Raw genomic sequence first — 25628 nt, forward strand, 5'->3', positions numbered from 1 at the left:
CTGAAATTTGGCACAGATTCGTCTCTTATCTGCCCGCAGGCCAAGTTCGAAGATGGGCTTTATCGGCCCAAGTTTTGATATAGCTCCCATATAAACCGATCCCCCGATTTGGGGTCTTGGGCTTCTAGAAACCGTAGATTTTATTCGATTTGCCTGAAATTGGAAATCCAGAGATATTTTATAACCGCAGATAGGTGCCCATGTCTTGGTATGGTATGGCCGATCTCCCGATTTTATTTCCTGGGTTTCTAGAAACCGTAGTTTTTATCCGATTTGCCTGAAATTGGAAATCTAGAGGTATTGTAGGATCACAAACAGGTTTGTCGAAAATGGTGTGTATCGGTCCATGGTGTGGTATAGCCCCATATAGACCGATTTCCCGATTTTAATTCCTAAGTTTCAAGAAACAGTAGTTTTTATCTGATTTGCCTGAAATTGGAAATCTAGAGGTATTTTAGGATCACAAACAGGTGCGTCGAAAATGGTGTGTATCGGTCCAAGTTTTGGTATAGCCCTCATATAGACCGATCTCCCGATATGACTTCTTGGGCTTCTAGAAACCGTAGTTTTTATCCGATTCGTCTGAAATTGGAAATCTAGAAGTATTTTAGGACCGCAAATAGGTGTGCCGAAAATGGTGTGTATCGGTCCAAGTTTTGGTATAGCCGCCATATAGACCGATCTCCCGATTTTACTTCCTGGACTTCTAGAAACCGTAGTTTTTATCCGATTTGCCTGAAATTGGAAATCTAGAGGTATTTAAGGATCGCAATTAGGTGTGTCGCAAATGGGGTATAACGGTCCATGTTTTGGTATAGCCCCCATATATACCGATCTCAAGATTTTACTTTCTGGGCTTCTAGAAACCGTAGTTTTTATCCGATTTGTTGGAAATGGGAAAAGTAGAGGTATTTTGGGCCCTTTAAAAGGTGTGCCAAATATGGTCCGTCGAAGGTTTAGTTTAGCCGCCATATAGCCCTATCTCCCAATTTGACTTCTTAAACGTCTAAACATCCGAACTTTTATCCGATCTGCTTGAAATTCAAAATCTAGAGGTATTTTGGGTTCATAAATAAGTGTGTCGAATATGGTGTGCGTCGGTCCACGGTTTGGTATAGCCCCCATATAGCCCGATCTCCCGATATGACTTCTTGGGCTTATAGACACCGCAATTTTTATCCGATTTACTTGAAATTCAAAGTCTGGAGATATTTTAGGTCTACGCATAAGTACGCCGAATATGGTGTGTATCGGTTCATGTTTTGGTAGTTACCTCATATAGACAGATCTCCAGATTTGACCTGTTATCCCAATTTTTATGCAATTTACCTAAATTTCAAAATCAAGAGGTATTTTGGGCCCACACATAAGTAAGCCGAATATGGGGCGAATCAATCGATTTTGATATACCCCCATATAGGCCGATCACTCGATTTGTTATCCGATTTGCCTGAAATTTAAAATTTGTATTTCAAAGTAAAGTAAAGTATTGTAAAGTAACCTGACGAAGAGTTTTCTGCGGAAACAATTATATTTTTTGATTCATGGTAGTGGGTATTTAAGATTCGGCCTGGCCGATCTATATACTATAGATTTGTTTTTATTCTGAAATGGACAATCGAGAGGAATTGAAAATCATAATATGAATCCCACTACAATAGTAATCACTTTGAAATGTTATCTTAGGCTCTTTTACTCTAACCGTATCACAACGTACAGCGACATGCAAGTATTTCGATGTGTCTAAAATAGATTCTAAATTTCCGGCGTATTGTAATGGAATGGCAATGGTGTGTTATTGTTTGTGGTTGAATGTCAAACCAAAGGAATCCTCCCTGCTCCATATAAGATATTCCTATAAGGTGAATTTTATTACTCAAGCATTTGTCCATTGTGAAAATATTTCGACTGTTACGGGTCTACTACATACACGTACATGTGTGTATGAAGCCTTGTTCATAGCATCCATGTGTGTCAGTCCAATGATGTTGGATATTATCCACATGCCATGCGGCATTATGGCAGCAAAATAGATGTGTATCCATGTGTAGTGCACCCATGATGAATCTTTCGCTTTTAAAGCCATCCAATAACATTGTACCATCGACCAAACGACCCACCGACCAACCAACCAATACATAATGATGTCAATAAAGCGACAATTTAAATTGAGAAATGACAACGGAAATTTCGTTGGTGTATGAAGATATGAACGTGGGACTTTGAAATATGACTGGGCCAATTAAATGTTCTCACTTTGGACGGGAATGTCCAAATGTAATTTAGATTGGTTTACAAGTGATTGTGCTACATTGATGGATGATGTAGAGGTGGAAAAAAGAAAATTTATCAATGTCCTTGAACTTTTTTTTATAAAAGGCAGTATATTCAAGCTGTGCTGTTACAAGAGGAGTTGTAATATAATAATATCTGTTACCCTTGGTTCATGTGGGGAAAAGGCGTACGTGTTTTTCGATTTGTGGTATACTTTGACATTTCAATTTCCCTGATATATTTAAATTTTCCAGAAAAGGACGGTTGTCACTTGAGCCATAAATAATCTACCGAAATTTGGAGAAAAATTTACAAAAAATTACCAATTTGTTTCAATAGAAAATTTTATCAAAATTTTATTTCTATGAAAATTGAAAATTTTGTCAAAATTTTATTTCTATAGAAAATTTTGTCTAAATTTTATTTCTATAGAAAATTTTGTCAAAATTGTATTTCTTGTAGTTGTTGTATAGTTGACCTTTTAATATAATTATTTGTAGAGTTTGTAAGGCTTGAGGTCATGTTGTAATAAAACACAATAAAATAGTAGTTTTTTTATAGTGTTTTATTTTTATTTTCTTTCCAATATTTCGAACACTATCGTTGTCCGTCTTCAGGGAAACTCAATTTTGAACTGGTGGCCTTGTTTTGACTTGCTCGCCACTACGTTTTAGGTAAACTTAAAACGATGGTGTTCGAAATATTGGAAAGAAAATAAAAATAAAACACCATAAAAAAACTAAGATTTTATTTTGTTTTATTACAACATGACCTCAAGCCTAACAAACTCTACAAACAAAATTTTATTTCTATAGAAAATTGTGTCAAAATTTTATTTCTATAGAAATTTTTGTCAAAATTTTATATCAATATAAAATTTTGTAAAAATTTTATTTTCATACGTTTTGTTTGTTATTGGTGGTTTATTCTTCAATCATTGTTGTTGTTTTAATTTCAGCTTAAATCCATGCATTGACTAAACTACAAGAGCAGCTTAACCAACCATCTTGTAGTCTAAAGCTTTGCCCAAATAAATTTGACAAGCATACTTTTCATCTGTTGGTTAAGCTACTCTTGTAATTTAGGTTTTAAACTGAAATCAAAACAACAATAATGAAATTTTATTTCTATAGAAAATTTTGAAAAAATTTTATTTCTATCGAAAATGTTGTCAAAATTTTATTCCTATAGAATTTTTTTTCAAATTTTTATTTCTATAGAAAATTTTGTCAACATTTTTTTCTATAGAAAATTTTGTCAAATTTTAATTTGCATTGAAAATTTTGACAAAATTTTATTTCTATAGAAAATTTTGTCAAAATTGTATTTCTATAGAAAATTTTGTCAAAATCTTATTTCTATAGAAAATTTTGTCAAAATTTTATATCAATATAAAATTTTGTAAAAAAATATTTTCATACGTTTTGTTTGTCATTGGTGGTTTATTCTTCAATCATTGTTGTTGTTTTAATATCAGCTTAAAACCATGCATTGACCAAACTACAAGAGCAGCTTAACCAACCATCTTGCAGTCTAGGTCTTTGCCCAAATAAATTTGACAAGCATACTTTTCATCTGTTGGTTAAGCTACTCTTGTAGTTTAGTCAATGCAATGGTTTTAAGCTGAGATCAAAAGAACAAATACAATTTTTTTTTTTTTCGATAGACAATCTTGTCAACATTTTATTTCTATAGAAAATTTTGTCAAAATTGTATATCTACAAAAAAATTTGTTTCCATAGAAAATTTTATCAAAATTTTATATCTATAGAAAATTTTGTCAAAATTTTATTTCTATAGAAAATTTTGTCAAAATTTTATTTCTATAGAAAATTTCGTTAAAATTTGATTTCTATAGAAAATTTTGTCAAATTTTAATTTACATGAAAAATTTTGTGAATTTTTTCTATAGAAAATTTTGTCAACATTTTATATCTATAGAAAATTTTATCATCATTTTGTTTCTATTGAAAATTTTGTCAAAATTTTATTTCTATAGAAAATCTTGTCAACATTTTATTTCTATAGAAAATTTTGTCAAAATTTTATATCTATAATAAATTTTGTCAACATTTTATTTCTATAGAAAATTTTGTCAAAATTGTATATCTACAGAAAAATTTGCTTCCATAGAAAATTTTATCAAAATTTTATTTCTATAGAAAATTTTGTCAAATTTTAATTTACATAAAAAATTTTGTGAATTTTTTCTATAGAAAATTTTGTCAAAATTTTATATCTATAGAAAATGTTATCATCATTTTGTTTCTATTGAAAATTTTGTCAAAATTTTATTTCTATAGAAAATGTTGTCAAAATTTTATTTCTATTGAAAATTTTGTCAAAAATTTATTTCTATAGAAAATCTTGTCAACATTTTATTTCTATACAAAATTTTGTCAAAATTTTATATCTATAATAAATTTTGTCAAAATTTTATTTGTATAGAAATTTTTGTCAAAATTTTATTTCTATAGAAATTTTTTCAAAATTTTATTTCTATAGAACATTTTGTAAAATTGAACTTTATACCCATATTTAGTTCATAAAATATTTGCAACATATTTAACAAAGGGAAATTTCATTGGGCTGTGCAAAATTTCGAAAAAAAAAAATAATAAAATTTAACTTCAAACGAGTAATAAAAACAAGTATATACGGCCGTAAGTTCGGCCAGGCCGAAGCTTATGTACCCTCCATCATGGATTGCGTAGAAACTTCTTCTAAACACTGCCATCCACAATCGAATTACTTAAGTTGCGGTAACGCTTGCCGATGGCAAGGTATCTTAAAACCTCCTAACACCATCTTCTAAATTGTATGTAAGTCCATACGTGGTATATATTAAATCAAAAAAGATCGATCCAATACGTATATAATTCAGTTTGACAAAGTAGACATAAAATTTTGACAAAATTTTCTACAGAAATAAAATTTTAACAAAATTTTCTATAGAAATAAACTTTTGACAAAATTTTCTATAAATTTAAAATCTTGGTAGATTATTTGTGGCTCGAGTGGCAACCATGGTTATGAACCGAATAAAATTTGAATAAAATTTTCTATAGAAATAAAATTTTGACAAAATTTTCTATAGAAATAAAATTTTGAAAATGATGGAAATTTTATTATGAACCGAATAAAATTTTAACAAAATTTTCTCCAGAAATAAAATTTTGACAAAATTTTGCATGGTTGTTAGAGACCATGGGGGTTACTCTGTATTGCGATACGAAAGCAAATGCGATGCGATAGTTAAATGCGTTAAGAGTACAATTCGGTACTCTGTATCACTTGCGCAAACGCTTGCGCAAAGTAAACTGAAAATATGGTAACGCTTTAGCAAAATAAAGCGAAAATATGACAACGCTGGCTGCACAATGTAAACAATAACGAAAATGATAAAAAGAAATGTCATAAAATTGTAAATAAAAACATTTTAAACAATCTTCCGTTCGGTGCGTGTTCTTTTAAAACTTGCTAATCGTTTATAACAAAAAAGTAATAATTATGGATTCGATAGCGTTATGGTTTGAAGAAAATTAACATGAACGAATTACAAGAAGAATTTTGCGAGATCGGTCAAATATACTCTCCCTAAGTGACCACGGGTAAGAAAATGGAAACTCAAATTATGTGACAAACGTTTTCGAATATTTCATTTTTATAGATTTCGTCTTAATAAAGATGCGTTTATGTATGTATTAAACGCTATTAAAGACGACCTCGTCGTTCCAAATAAATCCACAGCCATTCCAACTCCAATAAAAGTGGCCGCTGCTTTGAAATTGCTTGGACAAGGTGGTTATCTACAAATCGGCCAAGACCATCTTTTAGGACTATCAGAGCAATCTATGTCGCGCTGCTTAAAAGAAGTTTGCGAGGTGATTGAACGAATACTTTGTCCCAAGCACATACAATTTGAGGTAACTGCGGAAGAGACCATAAAGTCTACCAAAGTTTGGAACTGACGTTGCTGTGTCTGTAACTTTTTTGGTTTTTCCCTAAAACAATAAACAATTTAGATACAAATATAAAAATTTAATTGTGCTTACTTACATATTTGTTACTTTGCGATTGCTATTTTGTTTGCGCACGATTTTTGCGATCAACGAACGAGTTTGACATACGCTTTCGCATTATAGAGTGCGGTGATGCCAGATTTGCGAAAACTAGATGCGCAAGGTAGATACGAAAACGAATTACTGAGTACCAATTACTCGATTCGCGACAATTTTTCTTACGCATCGCAATACAGAGTAACCCCCCATATACCAACACCATGTACCAAAATATACCAAATATACCATATACCAACACCATGTACCAAAATTTTCTCTAGAAATAAAATTTTGACAAAATTTTCTCTAGAAATAAAATTTTGACAAAATTTTCTATAGAAATAAAATTTTGACAAAATTTTCTATAGAAATAAAATCGTGGTAGATTATTTTTGGTTCTAGTGGCAACCATGATTATGAACCGATATGGACCAATTTTTGTGTGATTGGACCAATTTTGGTATGGTTGTTAGCGACCATATAATAACACCACGTTCCTAACTTGAACCGGATCGGATGAATTTTGCTCCTCCAAGAGGCTCCGGAGGTCAAATCTGGGGATCGGTATATATGGGGGCTATATATAATTATGAACCGATGTGGACCAATTTTTGCATGGTTGTTAGAGACCATATACCAACATCATGTACCAAATTTCAGCCGAATCGGATGAAATTTGCTTCTCTTTTAGGCTCCGCAAGCCAAATCTGGGGATCGGTTTATATGGGGGTTATATATAATTATGGACCGATGTGGACCAATTTTTGCATTATTGTTAGAGACCATATACCAAATTTCAGCCGGATCGGATGAAATATGCTTCTCTTAGAGGTTCCACAGGCCAAATCTGGGGATCGGTTTATATGGGGGCTATACGTAAAAGTGGACCGATATGGCGCATTTTCAATACCATCCGACCTACATCGATAACAACTACTTGTGCCAAGTTTCAAGTCGATAGCTTGTTTCATTCGGAAGTTAGCGTGATTTCAACAGACGGACGGACGAACATGCTTAGATCGATTCAGAATTTCACCACGACCCAGAATATATATATAAATTTTGTCAAAATTGTATATCTACAAAAAAATTTGTTTCCATAGAAAATTTTATCAAAATTTTATATCTATAGAAAATTTTGTCAAAATTTTATTTCTATAGAAAATTTTGTCAAAATTTTATTTCTATAGAAAATTTCGTTAAAATTTGATTTCTATAGAAAATTTTGTCAAATTTTAATTTACATGAAAAATTTTGTGAATTTTTTCTATAGAAAATTTTGTCAACATTTTATATCTATAGAAAATTTTATCATCATTTTGTTTCTATTGAAAATTTTGTCAAAATTTTATTTCTATAGAAAATCTTGTCAACATTTTATTTCTATAGAAAATTTTGTCAAAATTTTATATCTATAATAAATTTTGTCAACATTTTATTTCTATAGAAAATTTTGTCAAAATTGTATATCTACAGAAAAATTTGCTTCCATAGAAAATTTTATCAAAATTTTATTTCTATAGAAAATTTTGTCAAATTTTAATTTACATAAAAAATTTTGTGAATTTTTTCTATAGAAAATTTTGTCAAAATTTTATATCTATAGAAAATGTTATCATCATTTTGTTTCTATTGAAAATTTTGTCAAAATTTTATTTCTATAGAAAATGTTGTCAAAATTTTATTTCTATTGAAAATTTTGTCAAAAATTTATTTCTATAGAAAATCTTGTCAACATTTTATTTCTATACAAAATTTTGTCAAAATTTTATATCTATAATAAATTTTGTCAAAATTTTATTTGTATAGAAATTTTTGTCAAAATTTTATTTCTATAGAAATTTTTTCAAAATTTTATTTCTATAGAACATTTTGTAAAATTGAACTTTATACCCATATTTAGTTCATAAAATATTTGCAACATATTTAACAAAGGGAAATTTCATTGGGCTGTGCAAAATTTCGAAAAAAAAAAATAATAAAATTTAACTTCAAACGAGTAATAAAAACAAGTATATACGGCCGTAAGTTCGGCCAGGCCGAAGCTTATGTACCCTCCATCATGGATTGCGTAGAAACTTCTTCTAAACACTGCCATCCACAATCGAATTACTTAAGTTGCGGTAACGCTTGCCGATGGCAAGGTATCTTAAAACCTCCTAACACCATCTTCTAAATTGTATGTAAGTCCATACGTGGTATATATTAAATCAAAAAAGATCGATCCAATACGTATATAATTCAGTTTGACAAAGTAGACATAAAATTTTGACAAAATTTTCTACAGAAATAAAATTTTAACAAAATTTTCTATAGAAATAAACTTTTGACAAAATTTTCTATAAATTTAAAATCTTGGTAGATTATTTGTGGCTCGAGTGGCAACCATGGTTATGAACCGAATAAAATTTGAATAAAATTTTCTATAGAAATAAAATTTTGACAAAATTTTCTATAGAAATAAAATTTTGAAAATGATGGAAATTTTATTATGAACCGAATAAAATTTTAACAAAATTTTCTCCAGAAATAAAATTTTGACAAAATTTTGCATGGTTGTTAGAGACCATGGGGGTTACTCTGTATTGCGATACGAAAGCAAATGCGATGCGATAGTTAAATGCGTTAAGAGTACAATTCGGTACTCTGTATCACTTGCGCAAACGCTTGCGCAAAGTAAACTGAAAATATGGTAACGCTTTAGCAAAATAAAGCGAAAATATGACAACGCTGGCTGCACAATGTAAACAATAACGAAAATGATAAAAAGAAATGTCATAAAATTGTAAATAAAAACATTTTAAACAATCTTCCGTTCGGTGCGTGTTCTTTTAAAACTTGCTAATCGTTTATAACAAAAAAGTAATAATTATGGATTCGATAGCGTTATGGTTTGAAGAAAATTAACATGAACGAATTACAAGAAGAATTTTGCGAGATCGGTCAAATATACTCTCCCTAAGTGACCACGGGTAAGAAAATGGAAACTCAAATTATGTGACAAACGTTTTCGAATATTTCATTTTTATAGATTTCGTCTTAATAAAGATGCGTTTATGTATGTATTAAACGCTATTAAAGACGACCTCGTCGTTCCAAATAAATCCACAGCCATTCCAACTCCAATAAAAGTGGCCGCTGCTTTGAAATTGCTTGGACAAGGTGGTTATCTACAAATCGGCCAAGACCATCTTTTAGGACTATCAGAGCAATCTATGTCGCGCTGCTTAAAAGAAGTTTGCGAGGTGATTGAACGAATACTTTGTCCCAAGCACATACAATTTGAGGTAACTGCGGAAGAGACCATAAAGTCTACCAAAGTTTGGAACTGACGTTGCTGTGTCTGTAACTTTTTTGGTTTTTCCCTAAAACAATAAACAATTTAGATACAAATATAAAAATTTAATTGTGCTTACTTACATATTTGTTACTTTGCGATTGCTATTTTGTTTGCGCACGATTTTTGCGATCAACGAACGAGTTTGACATACGCTTTCGCATTATAGAGTGCGGTGATGCCAGATTTGCGAAAACTAGATGCGCAAGGTAGATACGAAAACGAATTACTGAGTACCAATTACTCGATTCGCGACAATTTTTCTTACGCATCGCAATACAGAGTAACCCCCCATATACCAACACCATGTACCAAAATATACCAAATATACCATATACCAACACCATGTACCAAAATTTTCTCTAGAAATAAAATTTTGACAAAATTTTCTCTAGAAATAAAATTTTGACAAAATTTTCTATAGAAATAAAATTTTGACAAAATTTTCTATAGAAATAAAATCGTGGTAGATTATTTTTGGTTCTAGTGGCAACCATGATTATGAACCGATATGGACCAATTTTTGTGTGATTGGACCAATTTTGGTATGGTTGTTAGCGACCATATAATAACACCACGTTCCTAACTTGAACCGGATCGGATGAATTTTGCTCCTCCAAGAGGCTCCGGAGGTCAAATCTGGGGATCGGTATATATGGGGGCTATATATAATTATGAACCGATGTGGACCAATTTTTGCATGGTTGTTAGAGACCATATACCAACATCATGTACCAAATTTCAGCCGAATCGGATGAAATTTGCTTCTCTTTTAGGCTCCGCAAGCCAAATCTGGGGATCGGTTTATATGGGGGTTATATATAATTATGGACCGATGTGGACCAATTTTTGCATTATTGTTAGAGACCATATACCAAATTTCAGCCGGATCGGATGAAATATGCTTCTCTTAGAGGTTCCACAGGCCAAATCTGGGGATCGGTTTATATGGGGGCTATACGTAAAAGTGGACCGATATGGCGCATTTTCAATACCATCCGACCTACATCGATAACAACTACTTGTGCCAAGTTTCAAGTCGATAGCTTGTTTCATTCGGAAGTTAGCGTGATTTCAACAGACGGACGGACGAACATGCTTAGATCGATTCAGAATTTCACCACGACCCAGAATATATATACTTTATGGGGTCTTAGAGCAATATTTCGATGTGTTACAAACGGAATGACAAAGTTAATATACCCCCATATGGAGGATATAATAAGTTAAAATTAGCTTTTGTTTAACTACGGAATTTTTTTCAGTGTAACACGAATTTCGTCCAAAATCACTTGTTGTTCCGTAAACCATTGATGCAGTGCGCCCACTGACATTGCATGATTGTCATGTTACCTATCGTGAAATTGAGGCATTTATGGGTCGAGCATATATTCAATATTGCGTTGCAACCACGGTTGCCACAGATGGAAAAATTTTACCAAAAATGGTAGGTTTCTTACTGTTTGGTAGATTGGTAGAATTCTTGATGATTTGGTAGATTTTGCAATATATTCCTCTCCTTACATTTTCTATAGAAATTAAATTTTGACAAAATTTCTCAAATTGTGACAATATTTTCCATAGAAATAAAATTTTGAGAAAATTCTCTATAGAAATAAAAGTTTTGAGAAAATTTTCTTTAGAAATAACTTTTTCTGAAAATTTTCTATAGAAATAAAATTTTGAGAAAATTTTCTATAGAAATAACATTTTGAGAAAATTTTCTATAGAAATAAATTTTTGAGAAAATTTTCTATAGAAATAATATTTTGACAAAATTTTCTATAGAAATAAAATTTTGAGAAAATTTTCTTTAAATTCAATATCTTTAAAAATTTAAATTTTCGTGTTAGCTCATACTGTCAAAGTCCCATGGTGAGTAAGTCTCCTGTTTTTTTGTAGAAGTGGTAAATTTCCGCTGTTAGCGCAAGCTAAAATCGGTAAAACATTTCAAATTCTACACATTTACAAACCAAGGAAGAGTTATATTTATTTATATGTATGTGTTTTTTTTTTTTTTGTAATTTGGTAGATTATTTTTAAAATTTTCTTAAAATGTTGGTAGAGTGGCAGCCGTTGGTCATGTTAGATCGCACACAATTGTCAATCGATTGGTGGAAATAAATGCTCCAAAAATACGTTCGCGGTCAATTTTGAGTGGTACACATCCATATGTTTGCCAGGTATCTTCCAAGAAATCAGGAAAAGGTTGGTTTTCCTTGGACGAAGACGGATAACTTTTGACCACGACAATGCGAGGTCTTTCACATAGGCTCAAACAACTGCAGTTGTTAGGACTCACAACATCGATTTGATGGGTCATCCGCCGTATAGTCGAATGGCACCGAATGGCTTCTCTTTATTCCCGTACGTAAAAAAATAAAAAGAGAGATCAACGTTTTTCGGACACCTGAAGAAGAGGTTGATACATTCAAAACAGAGGTGTGCACGTGAGTTATAATATAATCACGCACACTCACGACGGAAAAATCTTACTCACGCACGATATTATTTGGTAGGACTCACACTCACGAAAAGAAAATTTGTACTCACGCACGAAAATGTCGTGACTGACGAAAAATACCGTGACTCACAAAAAATATCGTGACTCACGAAAAATGTCGTGACTCACGAACAATTTTTTGAGTAATTTACCTTAGCGACGTGTCTCAAAACATCAGCATTATTAAAATCGAGAGCATTATTACACTCTTAACATTCCAGGTGTCACTAAAATTGTAAATGAATTTAACTCTTAAGCGTTTTATGTTGGTGAGCGGGATTATTTTCGTGAGCGTAAGTCTTTACTCACGCACACTCACGAAGATAATATTTTCGTGACTCACGCACACTCACGCCGTTGCCATGAGCGTGACTCACGCGTGAATCACGAAAATTTTCGAGAGTTACGACAATTTCGTGTCACGTACACACCTCTAATTCAGAATACATCTTTTGGAGATACCTCAATCAGAATGGCAAAAGTTCATCGCAGTTGGTTCAAACGCATGCAACAGTGTATATATTTTAATGATGAATATTTTGAAAAACAATAAATAGATTTTCTAATCATCAAATTGCGATTGTTTTCTAAACATAAAAGGCAACCCTCATACTTACCCATTTTATTTATCATTTATCTAAATAATATTCAATTTCATTTATATTTTTATAAAATTTATTTTTCTTGCATTTTTCAATACAATAGGTTTTATACACAATTACATTTGTTTTTTTTTTTTTTTTTTGAAAAATTTTATTAATTCAATTTGCAATTAATTCAAGTTTAATTTATTTTATCTAAAAAAAAAACTTAAAGTTAACAGTACCGGGGGAGATGAACAAGCATCAAATAGGAGATTATATATTTAAAAATATTTTTGTTTCTTTCTATGTTTCAATATAATAATAGATATTATACTTCTATATGTATATACATTAGTAATAGTTTTATTGTATTTTTGTTTTGTTTTTGCAAATTCTTCGTAATATCAAAGAGAGAGAAAGGAAATAAATTACACAAAAAAATTTTCTGGAGTAGAAATGGAAAAATATCAAGTGAAAAGGATTTAAGAAAATAATTTGAACAATGTAATCAAGGTATGTTATGAATAAGTGTACGTTTATTTCGTCAAAAGTTGTTCGAAAGAAAATTAAAAATAAAAAAACGTTGCAATATTTTTAGTAATATATAAAAAACTTGTAATTATTAAAATAAAGAAAGATTTTGGAAAATTCCTACCTGTGTCAAAATTTTAGGATCTAATTTGATATCTGACCAGATCCGAAAGTGGCTATATTTGATAACATTTAATTTATATGGAATTGGACCTGATTAGATCTCAGACATGAAACAGATCTAATGATACAGATAAAATTAAATATAGATATTGTCAGATCTTATATCGTTCAAATCTGAATGCTCAGATCTAATGTCCAATGTTAGAGACCTACTTGTATCAATTTTTTTAATGAATTTTTATTCGTGTATTTTATTTGTCAAATAATAATAGAATTAAATTTCAAGGTTCTCACCAATTTATTTTGCTACCTCGATTACATTGTACAAATTATATATATTCCAAACTGTTATAGATTAATTATAAGGGAGAGGAAATTTATATATATATTATAATAAATGTTTGGTAGTAATAATAAAACAAGCATTTGTATATAGTCCATTTCTTTTGTTTTTATTAATAAAAGAAAGCTCGATATGCTTTCTATATTCACCACAGTTCTCTAAAAATCATCATCATTCTATCTGGTATGTATATATGTATATATGTAGGGAGTATAGTCGATACAGTATGTAGTAGAATAAGTAGTTATAATTTAGTTTTGTTTTATAAATATTATTGTTCAATTATTGTTTTTTGTTTTTAGAAAGTGTATTTAGTGATTCTCATTATCATTTCTCTTAGGGTCTGGGTATGCAACTTTTTTTAAAAAAGAGCTTCGTATAGATGGTATTAAGAGAATATTGAGATTTAGTTGGTTTTTTCGCAAAAATGTTTAAGAAGGTAAGGATATTCTTAGAAATCACAAGGCATAGTTGTTAGTTTTACAAAGAAAGAAAAATATATTTAGGGAAATTTTAGGATCAACTAATTATGTTTATGCCATTTTTTTGTTTGTTTTTGTATTACTAACTCACAGTTAACATTTATTTTTTGTGTTATATTTTTCTTCCTCTTTTTTATATTATTTGTTTTGTTTTTTTTTTTTAGAATATTAATTTTATATGTTTCTCTTTAGTTTCCTTTTTGAAAATTTGGAATTTTTATATACTGAACACTTTTTTTAATTTTTCATATTATATAGATATTTTTTTCTTCAAGATGATCTTTTTCTCAGGGTTTATTTTAATTTTTTTTTCGGATACTAAGGCCACATTTTGAGAGACAATTTAGAAATGTGTGGTAAAAACATAATATACAAGATAATTTTTTTTTTAATAATCCAAATAGAGAAATATATATAATAAATACATACAAAATTAAGTTTATTATTTAGGATATACAAGATATTTGTTTTAAGATAAGTCAGGTAGAGCATAATTTGGATGTAAGACCATCGCATATAAAAAAAGTTATAAAAACCTCCATACCGTATTTTTCTTATGAACAATAATTGCCTATAAGAAAAAATGCAAATAAAAAAAAGTTGTGTGTGGTTTCAAAGTTTCTTATCTACTGCATACACACACACACAAATATTTTTTGTCTTAAATCAATTAATTTTTAATTGAAATGTTTTCAATCACAGAAATGATAGTATCAATTAAAAAATTAGTTGAAAGCCAATTAAATAATTAATTAATCCAATAAAAAAATTAATTAATCCTATAAAAAAATTAATTGATACTATTAATTTTTGTTTCAATTGAAAAATTTATTGAATCAATTAAATTTTTAATTGAATTGATTAACTCAATTAAGACTTTAATTGAATTATTTTATGTCGCATGTCATTTCCGTTTAATTCCTTTATGAATTGTATCTTTATGTCGAATGGTCTCCTTTTGCTCATCAGAAAAGTTGGTACGTTACTTTTTTTTTTCTAGAGACACAAAGGCTGTAGTATGGAACGGAACGGAACGAAACTCTTAGACATCTTTGAAAGTGGAGCAAGGTTACCATTTATCCCCAGAATTATTCGTAATTTATCTAAATGATATCCACGATGGGCTGGTTTGGAAGTTTGGAAATTGCCGACATTAATATACGGCTACTTATCTATGCGGATGACGTAGTCTTTTTTGGCAATGATCCACACACCCTGAAAATTGTGATCAACATTTTGACAGTTTACTCTGATAAATGGTGGATGGTCTTCAAAAATGGAATGGAATCTATGTCTGTACTTTTTAGAAATATTTAGATTGTAGATAGTTTAAGATTTAGCATATAAGTTTCATTATGTTTTACAATAAAGCAGTGTCTTACAAACATTCAAAGTGTACGGGTTTTGTGTAGTCGTATACCATACATTGGTCCTTCGAACCTTCGGGAAAAAATCAATGAAGTTTGGAAATTTTTTGTTTAATCGGAAAAATACCGTTTATTGTTAAAGTTGGGATTTTGATTACAAAAAATATCGAAAAATGTCTTTCACTACAAGTCAATCTGATGATTTAAAGGACATTGTCGAAAGATTGGCGGCGAAGGTAAGGGACAACGGTGTTCCAGAGATGACAGCCGAAGATATCAAAAAGAAAAAGAAGTGGCTGGAAGAAAATTGGAAGGTATATAAAAACGCATATGAAGCACTGTGCCAGATCAACAAGAGCTGGTTGCCATTAAAAGCCAAGCCGTAGAAGTCTATCAGACAATGCATTGGAAAAGCTCGATAAAAATAACAAAAAAGTCTTGGGATTTTTAAAGTTTTTAGAGGCAAGAGTGTTTCGCAAAATACAGACCAAGAAGCAGTTATAAATGCAGAGCTATCAGAAGCTGGTGACCAGTGAAAAATCAAATTAAGAAGCAGTTAGGGCTGAAACCGATCACATATATTCCGAAAATTAAAATAAGCTATGTTTTTAGCCTGTTCAATGAAAAAATGAAAACCTAAACAGAAAGATGCTTGATGATAGAGCAAAAATTGGGCTAATCAATTTCCTTTGGCCAGAAATACAAAGGTCTTATAATCAGGTGGAAGCTACGTATCAAAAGCTTGGAGAAGAAGATGTCTTAGATAATGAGATATACAATGTAAATTCAGTAGTGACCCTACGGGAAAAGGAACAACCACAGGACCTGTACAGGAGTAGTCCCTGGTGTGTGGACCAGTCCCTGTTCTGGTCATAACGTATGCAAGGGACCGGTCACTTTAACGTGGGTTTGACGAGATAAATTTTCACTTTAGGACACGTCTTGGACTCATTCCAAAGGACATGTCCTTGCACATTTTAGCAGGAGCACCCCATAGATAGGTCCTCAAGAACCACTCTCGGACAAACTTTTGAAATATGTCGATTATTCTGTAGGTTATTCTGATAATTTTATTTCACTAAATATGTATATGCAATAAAATGTTAATATCAAGCGACTATTTAAAAATTGCAACTAACTGGAGCATCGATACCAGTTGTGTGATAGGTCCGTCAGTGGTAATTTGCACCATTTTCCCGTAGGGGACTTACAACCTCTCAACGTGTAAGGATTTTCATTTCTTTACATTTTGGTCCTTCGAACCGGATCGAGTTTACCTCCACCCGTAGTAAATTCTTAAAATTTTGGTAGATCATTTTTTACTCGTGTGGCAATCGTGATTGTACATATTCAGCCAATATCATATATTATGAGAATAAGAGACGATGTGTTACGGTCTAAATGGAGAGGATACACCCAAAGAAAAAATATTTTCCTTTCCGAACGAAATTCTAGACAAATGAAATTCCCCTTTCCAATAAAATATTTACGTTTAGACCAAATTAAACGGAATTTCTGATAAGCGATTCAACTTTAAAATGTTTAATTTAATTTGAAAGAAATTTTGTTAGCGTTAAAAGAAGACTTTGTTTGTCTAAAATTTCGTTCCTCAGAAAAAAGTAGGTCTAAGCTATGTTTGTTGTGTTTGTTATTGGACCAAAAGATTCCCTTGTCGATGTCCATGCTTTGAACCATATTAGGCTCCTTTTTAAAACGATTTAGTTTGTATATTTAATGTAATTAAATACCATTGCTGGATAATGTTGTATAATTTTATAAAAGCAGTAAATAAATACAGAGCAGAGGTTATCAAATACAACCCTGAATTTATAACGAAACCCTGTGATTATGTTGACAAGACACATTCACAAGGGTATACACCCAATTATAATCTAGTCAATGTTTAATATGAATAAATGAATAAAGAGTCAGTCCTTCAAGAGAACCCTGTGATTATGTTGACAAGACACATTCACAAGTGTATACACCCAATTATAATCTAGTCAATGTTTAATATGAATAAATGAATGAAGAGTCAGTCGTTCAAGAGAACCCAACAAAATCACTTGTTATTATTTAATACTATTAAGTTCAAATGATGTTTTTTTTCTTTAGATTTATTCGTAATAAGGGGACTTAATTCACAGTTTATTGATATTCCCCTCTCTTTAACAAAAGGTACACTACTCTCTTTATCCAGCCCTGTGCTCTAACGAGTCGCGTTGTTGACGTTGTAGTGTGATCATTCACACTTTCCATTCATTTGTTGTTGCACATGAATTGCATGTTACCATTCTGTACATTCTATTAACATATGCTGCCTCCGCACTTAACATTGTTTTTGTTTACATACTTTGGTATACGGTGACTGCATCAAAATATACATGTTAACACATTGCATTAAATCCCCCAAAATATTCCCAGAGAAATAAGTTGCTTACGCTATGTCTATGACCAGATAAGCAACTCAACACCACACACGAGTTGTATTTAGAGACTAAAGTTAAGAGACTAAAGTATTTAGTCTCTTAACAGAACTCAATACATAAATAACTTACAAAATGAGTGAATAACATTATTTAATAGGCGCCCTAACGTGGAAGAAACAAAGCAGGTAACAAAAGTAAAATAAGAGACAAAAGTAACAACCCCACAAATAAAGTGGATTTGTCAGCCAAAAATTAACAATATAACAGTCAAAAAAATTGAAAATTGAACATACCACAGGAACCGAGGTCACCGTTGAAACTCAGTCACCACGCTTCGAAACGGCGTGGGCGGCGGGGAACTGAAGAACGGAGCATACCACAAGTGGAATTGAAGTCAAACTATTTAACCTGGGCTGCGATTGATCGACATAAAACTCTGAGTCCTGGATTGTTAAGAAAAGCATAATGCCACCCTCTGTAATGTTATTATTGTCCGACATATTATTGCCGTTCTTGTTACTCTTAAATAGAACATTGAACTAAGCAAGAAGAAGGGCCAATGGGTTCAAAGTAAAGCAATGCAGAGCAGTCAGCATAAATACAATTGTAACGTAAAAGAAAGTATAAGTAAAAATGGGAAGAACATGCGAGTTATACATATGTGATCCCCATCATCCCCATATACCCCACTCTAATGTATCTATTTCACCTTTATCGTTAGCGGCATAGATCGAAACTTTATATTTGTTATTATTATTTCTTGCCGATGCAAATTTGCATCAATTTATTAAATTTCATTAAATTGTGAAATTCGATTTTGATGACAAAGAATAGCCCATTCGATCATTCTTTGATCTATTAATTTTTGTTTACATTTATCAATGCAATTTTGCATTAAAACATTAAATTTCATTAAATTGTGAATCTCGGGTTTGAAGACAAAGAATGACACATTGGAGAAGATCATTCTTTGTTCTATTCCTTTGTCTATTGATTATTGTTTACATATGCATGCTTCATGCATAGAATATCTTTATAATATATCTATGCAAACTTCGAGTGTCATCAACAATTGTGCAATTAGATTAAATCAGTGCATCGTAACTCGTAAAACCATTCGGAAGCCTAGCTACGGATTAAAAAACAAACTTTGTAACTGATAAATATTAATCCTTAAATGATATATAAAACTTTTTAAAATATTAAATAAAATAACCCAACCCTAAACCTAAAAGTGTTTTAATTAAAAACATAAAACTCATGTGTATATAAGAATGTGTGAGCGATCTTTAAATGATTCCTCATTGGTCAAATTATGAATGTAAATATGTATTAGTAATTTAAAACTAAAAAATTATAAAATAGTTTTAAGCTGAACTTTGTATAAAAGAGGGATCTTGATCCCACAATAAAACAGAATTGATCTAAACTCAAGAGATTCAACTTGTTATTTATGATCAAGTTATACCACAACGTTTACCGACTTTCGGTATTCTAGCTGTATTCGTTATTGGATTACGTCCTAATTACAACGATTTTTTTGTAAATATTTATAGTTTTCATAGTTATGTAAACAGTTTTTGGTAATTCCTATAATAAAAGAATGATAGTATGTCACTTTAAAGCTTGTTGCATAGGCTCAATAGAGTAAGTTGATAAAAAAAAGGATTATAAACAAGAGGATTGTCCTTGTATTTTTTTATTTATATAAGTTAAAGATTTTAATGTTTTATCTTTTCCCATCAGTGTAGGAAAACTAATAGAAAATACAATTTCCAAATATGGGAAAATTATAATAGTAAATCACTTCTTCTTAATAGAGTAATTTGGCCAAAAAAGGTAAAGAAACGTAGAAATTATCCATGTAAATTATATTCGTATAAGTTGAATATTTTGTCTTCTCACATCAGTGTAACGGAACTATTAGAAAGCACAACTTCCAAATATGGAATAGTGAATTTATTAAAACAATAACTAAATAAATGTTATTGGTAAAAAAAATATTTGTTTCCCCTTTTAGAGTTTAAAGCGGGAAAAACAATAGTAATTTATTCCAATTTTCCAATTGTAAGCTTAGATTACATTTAAAGTAATCTATTTCATAGGAGTGGTCTCTAATATCTACATAATTTCATAAGTGATATAATGGTTTTTTTAATCAAACTGAACGGATTTTCATGCTTTAAATGAATATCGCTAACAAAAAGTACTTTAGAACTTATTGCATAGACTCAATAGAGAAGTTTTGTATAAACAATACGCAAAACAAAAGTATGTTAATACATAACTTGTTTTCTCATTAAATTGTTACAAGAATCGCCATAAAATAAAAGCGTTCCCAAGCAATAACAAAATAAATTTTAGTAGTGAACATTTTTTAATTATTCGAACATTTTAAAAAGTATTATTATTGATATGGCATCTTTTCGAATTGCCCAACGTCCGAAGAAACTCGTTGAATTGTATACGGCAACTCACATATTTTAAACAGATCTCCCAAAGAAAGAATAAGAAAGAAAAAAGGAATTGAAATAAAATGTCATATCATCTGACACATTGCCATATATAGTCGGACATCTAGAAATTGTAGTGAAATATTTTTTGTAACGTTTTGTAAATAATTCTAAGATTAAATAGTAATACTTAATGTATATTTTGCATAAATTTATTTTATATTTTTTTCAATTCATGTTTTTTTGTTTCATAAATAAAATAAGAAAAAAGTCCAGCCTCTGTGTTACAGTGTTGTTGAGGACCAGCCACGGGCAGTGGATTTCCTCAACCGAAGAATCTCTCTGAATCATAGACTCCCATGGAAATTGCGTAAACGTGGATCAGTTCGTACATAGACTCCAGAATATTCTGGTCTGCCAGCAATTGTGACATTGATGCATAATTTTCATTTACTACGAATGTTCTAGAAGCATTCAGTTGTATAGTTGATGTTGTTGTGTGATGTACAATATGGAAAAATCACGGCATGAAATAGTTTTCAACTCACTTCATTAATTTTAAAGTATTTTTAGCGATGATAGGTACGATGGACAATAGCCACCAGATCAATAAGACAAATGCATTTTATAAGAATTTTCAACACTTAAAGAAATAAATATGTTGAAAAAAAATTTACATTGAACTTGGTTTTTAAGAAGCCAAATTAATGTTTTAGTTTTATTTTTTTTATTGAGGTATTTGAGCATAAACATAATTGCTTACTTCTGTGTTCGAGTTATCCAGAAGTATTCAGTTGTACAGTCGATGTAGTCGTGTGATGTGCAATAAGGAAAAATTGCGGTATGAAATATTTTTGAAAGTTATTGATTAAAGTTAATTGTTCAACTCACATTAAGGATTGTAAAGTATTTTTAGTGATGATATGTACGATGGACAACTGCCAATGACGACGAACGTTTATTTATAAGAATTTTCAATACTTCAATAAATATGTTGAAAAGGAAAGTGTATTATCATTGACGACAAATGCGTTTTATAAGAATTTTAAACATTTAAGGAAATAAATATGTTTAAAAAGAAAGTATATTGAAATTGTTTTATATGAAGCCAATTTAATAAATGGATAATGGGTTTTTAATCAAACTGAACGGATTTTCAGGCTTTAGAAAAATTTCAGTAACAAAAAGTATTTTAAAACTTATTGCATAAGCTCAATAGAGACGTTTTGTATAAACAGTATGCAAAACAAAATAAAAATATATATTGTAGAACGTGTTATCATCGGAATAATTAGTAAAAATTGAAAGTATAGTTATAAGCTTAAAAGACAACCTTTAAACTAAGCAACTAAATAGTTTTTAGAATTAGAATATTAAATAAATTCTTTTTTTTAACAACCGAAATAAAATATTAAAACTTTAAAACGCTTTATTTCAATTAAATGCAGTTATAATAACATGTAAGTTGCGCTAAAGAATTGAGTACAATTTTTCACCTCGATCGGTAAAATAAAATTAATACCTTGCCTATAATGGCAGTAAACGTCGAGTAACTACTCTTTAAATCAAAAATTTATATATGTGTGGGTAAGAAACAGAAGTATGTTTTGGTTCGCAAGTATGAAGCATTGTGGATGTGTATTTGAGTAATGTTCGATTTCGAGTTTGGATTTTTTGGCTTGCATTTTGTTTGCAATTTTTTTAGTAAAGATGGTACTGTGAAGCCATGAGTGACGCAAGTGAAATTGTAATTGTCTCCTCACAGGATAGTGAGGAAGAAGATAAGCTATTAAAAATTTTAAAAATATTGAAAATGTTAAATATTTTAAATTATACTCTCAAAAATATAGAATCTATAAAATGTTAGCTGACATTTCGAGAAGTAAACAATGAATATTACGACGCCTAGCGCAAGGTTATAATAATATGTTTGAACATTTCAAAACATATGGTACTAGTGCCAACATAGTTTAACAAAGAAAATCAAATTTAATAAACACCAATAACAACCAATTGAGTATTAATAATAAACGATTGTGATTTATGAGTCAGCTGATTTAGATAAGCTTACGCCAATGTTGCATGCGTTGCACCAACAACATTCTACTACAAGAGACACAGTCGAGAGAAAGAAGCTAAAGTGTAAAAACGCAAGACGTACACGAGATGAATTAATATTTTATTTATTTTTGTTACAATTAAATAAAGACGTGTTTGATTATGAAAGGCCATCCCATAATAATCGTTAATAATACCTTATATCGAATTATATTCGTTTTGTGCAAGAATCTATAAAAATTTAGCTGACTTTTTGAGAAGTAAACAATGAATATTACGACGCCTAGCGCAAGGTTATAATAATATGTTTGAACATTTCAAAAAATATGGTACTGATGTCAACATAGATTAACAAAGAAAATCAAATCTAGTAAACATCAATAGAAACCAATTGAGTATTAATAATGCAGGATTGTGATTTATGAGTCAGCTGATTAAGGTAAGCTTACGCCTATGTGGTAACGCCGATAAGAAATGCGTTACACCAACGACATTCTACCACAAGAGACACAGTCGAGAGGAGGAAGTTCAAGTGTAAAGACGCAAGACGTACGCGAGTTGAATTAATATTTTATTTATTTTTGTTACAATTAAATATAGACGTGCTTGATTATGAAAGGCCATCCCATAATAATCGTTAATAATACCTTATATCGAATTATATTCGTTTCGTGCAAGAATCTATAAAAATTTAGCTGACTTTTTGAGAAGTAAACAATGAATATTACGACGCCTAGCGCAAGGTTATAATAATATGTTTGATAATTTCAAAAAATATGGTACTGATGTCAACATAGATTAACAAAGAAAATCAAATCTAGTAAACATCAATAAAAACCAATTGAGTATTAATAATAAACGATTGTGATTTATGAGTCAGCTGATTTAGGTAAGCTTACGCCGATGTGGTAACGCCGATAAGAAATGCGTTACATCAACGACATTCTACCACAAGAGACATAGTCGAGAGGAGGAAGTTCAAGTGTAAAGACGCAAGACGTACGCGAGTTGAAGTAATATTTTATTTATTTTTGTTACAATTAAATATAGACGTGCTTGATTATGAAAGGTCATCTAATAATAATCGTTAATAATACCTTATATCGAATTATATTCGTTTTGTGCAAGAACCTATAAAAATTTAGCTGACTTTTTGAGAAGTAAACAATGAATATTACGACGCCTAGCGCAAGGTTATAATAATATGCTTGATAATTTAATAAAATAAGTTCGTGCTTATTGGAAAAATTTAATTACATTTGAACCCCAATTGGATAAGGGTAAATAAAATAAAATTATGCATCGATAGAAGAAACTTTATCGTAATATTAACGACCGAATTTCATTGGTTCGATTACATTGAAATGCTTCATTAATAATACGAAGATGTCCCTTGTTATGATGAATTTCGTACATCAAATAAAAAAAGTGGTTTTACTTCATTTATTTTCGTAGTAATCTTCATTTTTCACCGAAATAGTGATAAAAAACTATTTCAATTTTTTTTTTGCCTGCGCCTTTAAAGCGTAGTGGTGAAATATTACACATCGACCTCTTCTCCTCAAGTTTTTCGAAATTCGCCGTGGTATAATCAATTCCTTCGTGGACAATAGTTGACTTGAAGGCAACGATTTTGCAACTAATGAACCTATTTCCTAATCCAAAAATATTTACTATGATAACGAACCGTCACTTAAATCTGAGACAATTACGTCCATGTTGTGAGACCAGTTTGGGGTTATAATTGCCAATGCACATCCTCTGCATAGCACTTCGAACGGACCATGAATGTTTTCATATCACTCTTCTGGAAATCGCAAGATGTCTCAAATTAGAATAGAAAATGGTCTGAACAATTGATATCATACTGCTATCGACCATCAAATACAATCAAACAATTAAGTCTGTGACAAAGGAAAGACCAATTGATGTGATTACTATACGCCTTCCAGCGTCAATCATGAAATAAAAGCAAGAGTAACGGAAGCTCAACGCAGCCTGTTAGAACGGAACAACACTTCAAGGCAGACTGGAGTGTTCCAAATAAGTAAAACAGTGCTAACTAAGAATAATAAAAGGCTCGGGAATAAGTTTACTCTATTATATTCAGAGGAAACAATAGAGGCAGACTTAGCTACAACGGTACTTATTAAGAGTAGGGTGGTCCACCAAGACAACCTGAAATGATTATTACTCTACTACTACTCCGAAATTCAAAGACTGTACCCGAGACTTTGGTTACCTTCATCATAGTTCCAATTTGACAAAATTTTAGGAGAGAGTCGAGGAAACGAAGGAACTCATTAACCATTTGCCTATATCTCACATGAGAAAATTAATGGAATCTGACGTGGAACACATTTAAAAACCCAATATGTTGTCCTTAAAGTTATCGCGGGTACACCGAATTTCAATGACTTTCAGAATATAAAATTGAAGGTACAGTATTTAATGATGAGGAAAACATACAAATAAATATACTGACGGACGCGGTCAATAATATGAATAAAAGTGCAAGAGATAAGCAAGTAAATACACGATCGTTATACAAAACCCTTCTTGTCAAAAACAGAATTATGATATCAGAAATAGAAACACTAACGTTATCCATCACCCTTGCAAAGATAGGTACAGTAAACCCGTTTCTTTTGGACACTCAAGATTCAGAAAAGATTATAACCGTACGTAACGCAACTGTGATCGATATAATAGAGTCAAGAGTATTACTGGATAATAATTTTTTTATATATTTCCTAATAAAAGACACTAGACCTAGACAAGTATGTAAGAAAATAATATTATTTCATGTCCAACATAATTCATAATTTAAAATAATTCATGCCCAACAGAATATTGCTATACAAGCTACTATCGATAGTTTGAGAAGGGTCGAGGATGCTCTCACTTAATAGAGGGAGGAGTTAACACGTTGCAATAAATTCCCCAAAATATTCTCACAAATTATTTCGCTTACGACCAACCAAGTTACTCAACACCACACACGAGTAACAACCTTTGATTGCATTAATAAATTGAAATGCTTAATCGATAAAATGAAGATGTCCGTTAATACAATGAATTTC

General features: G+C 30.7%; 4 long non-coding RNA genes across 4 annotated transcripts; 2 read left to right on the top strand and 2 right to left on the bottom strand.

Annotated features, from left to right (window-relative positions):
• The first annotated feature begins 5698 nt into the window (after positions 1-5698).
• On the top strand, positions 5699-6314 carry LOC142224846 (uncharacterized). The gene is made up of 2 exons (XR_012719200.1): positions 5699-5885; positions 5945-6314. It is a non-coding gene; the product is annotated as an uncharacterized LOC142224846 (long non-coding RNA).
• On the bottom strand, positions 5907-6538 carry LOC142224845 (uncharacterized). The gene is made up of 2 exons (XR_012719199.1): positions 6334-6538; positions 5907-6278 (listed from the first exon to the last, which is right to left on the bottom strand). It is a non-coding gene; the product is annotated as an uncharacterized LOC142224845 (long non-coding RNA).
• A 2582-nt stretch (positions 6539-9120) lies between these two features.
• Positions 9121-9736, top strand: LOC142224848 (uncharacterized). The gene is made up of 2 exons (XR_012719202.1): positions 9121-9307; positions 9367-9736. It is a non-coding gene; the product is annotated as an uncharacterized LOC142224848 (long non-coding RNA).
• LOC142224847 (uncharacterized) lies at positions 9329-9960 on the bottom strand. The gene is made up of 2 exons (XR_012719201.1): positions 9756-9960; positions 9329-9700 (listed from the first exon to the last, which is right to left on the bottom strand). It is a non-coding gene; the product is annotated as an uncharacterized LOC142224847 (long non-coding RNA).
• Positions 9961-25628: the final 15668 nt, after the last annotated feature.

The sequence above is a fragment of the Haematobia irritans genome, chromosome 2 (assembly GCF_050003625.1).
Source record: "Haematobia irritans isolate KBUSLIRL chromosome 2, ASM5000362v1, whole genome shotgun sequence".
In the NCBI taxonomy this organism is placed as follows: domain Eukaryota; kingdom Metazoa; phylum Arthropoda; class Insecta; order Diptera; family Muscidae; genus Haematobia; species Haematobia irritans.